We start from the raw sequence: 5,928 nt of genomic DNA, 5'->3' as shown, positions 1-5,928 counted from the left end.
AGGAAATATGTATATTTATATATATTTATATATATAAATAGGAGGGAAATCAAATAAAGACAGAGTGTGGACTAAATATTTCACAGGGCATTACATTGTCTTAAATTTATAAATATATTTAAAGCAAAAATAGTTGAAATGATAAAAGGGTACTACACTAAACAGCATACAATCTCCTCTTTGAAAGTCTTTGAGTCTGCAGAGCCACAGGCCCAGCTTATCCTAAAATGTAAATTACAAAAAAAAAAAGTATGAATATGTGGTTAAAGGATAGTTATGAAAGCATTGTTTCCAAGAGAAAAAAGAAAAATCACAAATGATCTAAATACTTAATAGAGGACCTATTAAATAACTAATGGTGCATCCTTCCACTAGAATTCTGCACAGACATTAAAAATGATGTAGAATATGGAAAAATTTATATGGATATTGTTCCATTTGGAAAGCAGGTTACAAAACAGCAATATTAGTTCACTTTTGGAAAAGATTTTGGGTACCTGTTATGCTTTCAAAAATATATACGTTTTTGAATATTGAGAAGTCCAGAGACTAATAAAAAATATTACAGATTGTGATCAATTGTTTTGGAGTTTGAATTTCAAGTGATTTAATAGTTCATCTTTTACTCAACTAATTTTTATTTAAAATGTGTATTCCTTGTTGTGGGTCCCAGGTCTGGTTGTGATCCAGGCTCACAGCTAGGGATAGGACTCCGAATTTATAATGTTACATTAATGTAGTAGGGCACCTGCACCTAACTTAAGTAAGTACGACTCAGCTTATTGTATTACGCATGTGTGGCAGAATGCCACTATTGTTCTCTGACCTATATAAAGCCCATGTGGTCCCCTAGCACAGAAGCACTTGCTCCCAGCAGTAAAGTTGGTGCCTGTCACTTCATTATCATGTCGGCTCCTCGTGCTTTCTTTCAACTGGGCGTCTCACCATCGAAACCTTCCCTTCTTAATCAGCTTGAAGTGGATACGTGGCATAGTTGGCAGGATGAAGTGAGCACAGCCTCTAGTGCTCCAGATGATACCTGGATGGAGGACATGTTTCCCCGATGCCCTGCCTCCCAATAGTATCCCATGGCTGCGTATCTTAGATGCCCCCAGAGGATTAGGATGGAGTGAAGCTGTGTCTGGAGGACATCTGGAAAGTGCTGGAGATGCTCGAGCCAAATGTCCCAACCGCTTACTGGGAGGCAGCGGGTCAGGTGGCCTGGATGTTCCTGGAGGTGCTGTGGCAGGCCAGCCTGGAGGTTCAGGACCAGTCTCAGTGGGTGCAACAACTTCAATGTCAAGAAGAAGCTCTAGAAAGGCGGCTGGTGGCAGCAGAACACACGCTGCAGGGCCCTGATGAGTCGCTGCCATCGTCCAGGTCTGGGAGCCCACTGGCAATACCGTCACAGGCGCGGCCAGTGATATGGCAGCAGAATGAAGTGGAGCAGCCATTGACTCTGGGGGGACAAGCTGGTGGTGCCCCCCACCCCATGCTAAAAAGCATACCACCTTGATCCAGTACACCCTCACTGAATTCCGGGACCTGATGAAACAGGTATGGCAGGGAGACGGTTCTGGGGTGGCTGCTGCAGTTGTGGGATGATAGGACCGAAGGGACTGAATTACTTCTGGAAGAGATGGCTCAACTGGCCTCTGTAACGGTGACACCGTCACTCAGGCAGTGCCTCCAGAATGTGGTGCTTACAGTGCAGGGTGCAGGCAACCACTCCCTCATTAACTGGCTCATGTCCGCTGTCAGACAGTGTGGTGCAGGCCGACCCTGGGGAGCTACCAGAGACAGCTACTTAGATCTGGTCCAAATAATTCAGGAAATGGGCATGCAACAGATGATGTTTCACTCCCAGTACACTAGCCCTGATGAGGTGGTATTTACAATGTGTTTGAAGGACTCGATCTTGACCTCTGGCCCAGCTAGTGCTTTTGGCACCATGGCAATGCTGCTGGCCCATTACACGGATAGGCAGATCCATGAGGTAACGTTCGTCATGGCAAGGTTGGGGGATGTGGAAGTGAAATGCAAGGAGCGTTCCACTCAAGTGCGTGCTGTACCAGCCCCTGCACTCCCAAACCGGCCAGTGCAGGGATGGAGGCATGGCCAAAAAGCGGGGCAGAGCAGCGCCCAGCCCAATCAGCCATGAAAGTGAGCCGCAGGCAAATGTGGTTTGATCTCCTCGCAGCAGGGGTCGCTGCAGAAAAGATTGAGCAGCAACCTAATGAAGTGCTGCTGGCACTATGAAATCAGCTGTGCCCTGACCAGCAATTCACTCCTGTTTCCAGGAAAGCCACAACCCATAAGGTGCGGCTGGCCAATTATCTTCCTGATTAGGGATTCAGCCTGGACATCAGGTTGGTGGGGGAGTTGGTTGACCTGAGGCTGTGTGTGGAACTGACAATACATTTGTTCCCGCACAATGTGCAGAGGGTACTAGCCTTCCTGGACATGGGTGCTGACAGCACCCTGCTTATGGGAATCTGGCGAGTTTCCAGGACCCACTGCGACCATAGAAGGCTATGGGGGTCGTTTCATTTGCGTGTGGCAGGTCTCTGTGACATTGGGTATTAGGAGATTGCCTCCTTGGACATGACAACTGTACATATCCCCCATACAGGAGTACATTTTGGGGATTGATTTTGTGAGACTTGACTGTAAAAACGACTGCTGGTGAGTTTTGCCTTCATATCCGAGTGGTGAAAACTATTATCCAGGGACGTCCATGCCATGCCCTGTTGGTGCTACCCCAGACTACCCCGGTAGTGAACACAAAAATAAGGTTACACGACCCCTGAATGCTGCTGTGCCTAACATCACGGACATTACGGATTGGTTGTCATATGAACTCGGATGATATCATTATGTGGTGGACTTGGCAAACACTTCTTTCTGTATTGCCATATCTCAAGAAAGTCAAGAACAGTTTGCCTTCACCTGGGAAGGGCAACAATGGACATTCCTCATCCTTCCCCAGGGCTATCTGCACAACCTTACCCTGTGCCATGGTCTCATGGCTCAATATTTAGCCACATGGAAATGACCACCCACAGTGTGCTTGTATTATTACACTGATGATATAATGCTAACCTCTGATTCTCTTACAGAACTAGAAACAGTGGCAACCAGCCTAAGAGAAGCTCACGCCTACTGGGGTTGAGTAGTCAATGAAGAAAAGGTCCAGGGACCTGGGTTCTCTGTCAGATTTTTGGAAGTTGTCTGGTTGGGTAAGACAAAAGTAATGCCAGAGGCAGTGATTGATAAGATACAGGCATATCCCCAACCTTAGACTGTGAAGCAGCTCCAAAGCTATTTGAGACTGCTGGGATTTTGAAGAGTGTTCATCCCTCATTTGGCCTCCTTGATGTGACCCCTGCACCATCTAGTGCAATGGGGTGCCCAGTGGGATTGGACCCCCGAGATAGAAGAGGCCTTTAAGGTTACAAAGCAAGCTGTAGCACAAGCCCAAACTCTACACGTAGTAGATCCAGCCCTCCCATTACTGCTTATGGTGCAGGTGGATGATGCAGGGTTTGGATGGGCCTTGTGTCAGAAGCATGGTTCCTGGAAGGTACGAATAGGCTTTTGGTCTCAATTGTGGAAAAGCGCGGAAGCACGGTATTCTCTGATAGAGAAGCAACTGGCTGCCATATATGTAACTCTGTTGGCGAGTGAGGCCATCATTGGCAAGAATCTCATAACCATGCAGTCCACGTAACCCGTGGAGGGGTGGCTGCAGTCTTAGGGAAGACTCCCTGTATGAGAACTGCACAGACCCCTACGCTGTCTAAGCAGAGCTCCTAGCGGAGCTTGTTGAGATGGGAGACATTCCAAGTCTCTATGTAGAGGGTCGGACTCCCATCCCTGAGAATGCCTGTTACACAGATGGCTCCTACCATGGAACAGGTAGTGAAGTGATGGAGCTATCGTTGATGCAGGCACAGGAACAAGTTACTGTGGCACAATGACCCTGGTGTGCCTCTCTGATAGAGAAGCAACTGGCTGCCATATATGTAGCCCTGTTGGCAAGTGAGGCCATCACTAGCAAGAATCTTATAACCATGCAGTCCACATAACCCGTGGAAGGGTGGCTGCAGTCTTAGGGAAGACTCCTGTATGAGAACTGCACAGACCCCTACGCTGTCTAAGCAGAGCTTGTTGAGATGGGAGACATACTGAGTCTCTATGTAGAGGGTCGGACTCCCATCCCTGAGAATGCCTGTTACACAGATGGCTCCTACCATGGAACAGGTAGTGAAGTGATGGAGCTATCGTTGATGCAGGCACAGGAACAAGTTACCGTGGCACAATGACCCTGGTGTGCTGAGCAGCACCCAGAGAGATGGCAGGTAAAGAGTCCCTGAGGGGTAATGCCCCACGGGGCTAAGCCACTCCAGGGCCCAAGGTAGTGCCCTCTGGGCCAAATCCTGCACCGCGACCCTGTAGGGGTGGAGTGTGGGCCTCAGGCCTGGCTGGTACCAGATCTCGCTGTGATCTAGGCTCATGGCTAGGGATAGGACTCCAGGTTTAGAATGTTACATTAATGTAGTAGGGCACCTGTGCCTAACTTATGTAAGTATGACTCAGCTTATTGTTTATTATGCATGTGTGGCAGAATGCCACTATTGTTCTCTGACATATATAAAGCCCATGTAGTCCCCTAGCGCAGAAGCATGTGCTCCCAGCGGTAAAGTTGGTGCCTGCCGTTTCATTCTCATGTGGGCTCCTCGTGCAGTCTTTCAACTGGGCGTCTCACCACTGAAACCTTCTCTTCTTGATCAGCTCGGGGCTGACACTTGTATAATGAATGAAGGTAAAAATATAAAATATATAAATAATTACTTGACTTTTTAATGTTCTAGAAGACTAGGAGGTCCTAAGTGGTACAATATATAGATGATCTTTTTCTTATCTATCTATTCAGAATTTTTAGAAGAAGTATGTATTGCTTTTAATTCAGAAACTTTTAAATTTGAAAATTTAAATGCATTTTAAATATTACAAATTATTGTCTTGTAAGACAAATACCAGTATTCTTTTGAAAGGAGAAATTTAAGGTTATTTCTTTGCAGTTTTATACGTTTTTTCCCATGACATATATCTCATTTGTAACAACAGAAAAATATTTTTTTATTTCCCTTCTTCTGTCACTCTCTTCAACCATGCTTTTGAAGGCTTTATAATACTGTGCTCCTCATTTTTCCAGTGCCCTATAAAAACACAAAGATGCAAAGGCAACTTTTCAATAATCTCTTATACTTATGTTGCAGTCTACTGTTCCCAAAGTACATTCATAAATAACATTGAAAACCCAAGAGTGACAGGAAGGTTAGAAGAGGATATAACTGCTCAGCGAGGTGGTACGATTTGCCTAACATCATCCTGTGCTATTAAGAGAAGTGGTTCCAGAAGGAACCAAGCCCAGCTTTGTTGTTCCAGGTTTTTGCAATCCCTTGCAACAGTTCACGATCTTTTTGGCATCAGCCACTAGTGCTTCTATGAGAATCTAATGCCTGATGACCTGAGGTAGAGCTGAGACCGTGATGGTAGTGCTAGGGAGCAGCTGCAAATTCAAATGAAGCTTTGCTGGCTCCTTCACCCCGCTGCTCACCTTCTGTGGTGAGGCTGGTTCCTAACAGGCCAAGGACCAGTACCGGTCTACAGCCTGGGGGTTGGGGACCCCTGCCTTACTGTCTTTGGGGATAGCTTTCTATTAAATCGCTCTTTCTGTCTCACACACACCCACACAAACAGCCACAAAAGTGTTGGGGTACCCCATGTGCCTTGGAGTAGGAACTGAGAGCATCTAAGTGAGCATCTTTTAATTCACCCACAGGTGCAGGACCAGCTTGGGAAGATGAGTAGGCATCCTTCCTCCTTGACTACCTTGTCTCCCGATATTCCACAGTCTCTCCT

The sequence above is a fragment of the Pteropus alecto genome, unplaced genomic scaffold (genome assembly GCF_000325575.1).
Source record: "Pteropus alecto unplaced genomic scaffold, ASM32557v1 scaffold75, whole genome shotgun sequence".
Classification (NCBI taxonomy): domain Eukaryota; kingdom Metazoa; phylum Chordata; class Mammalia; order Chiroptera; family Pteropodidae; genus Pteropus; species Pteropus alecto.
This window is presented reverse-complemented; position numbering follows the sequence as displayed.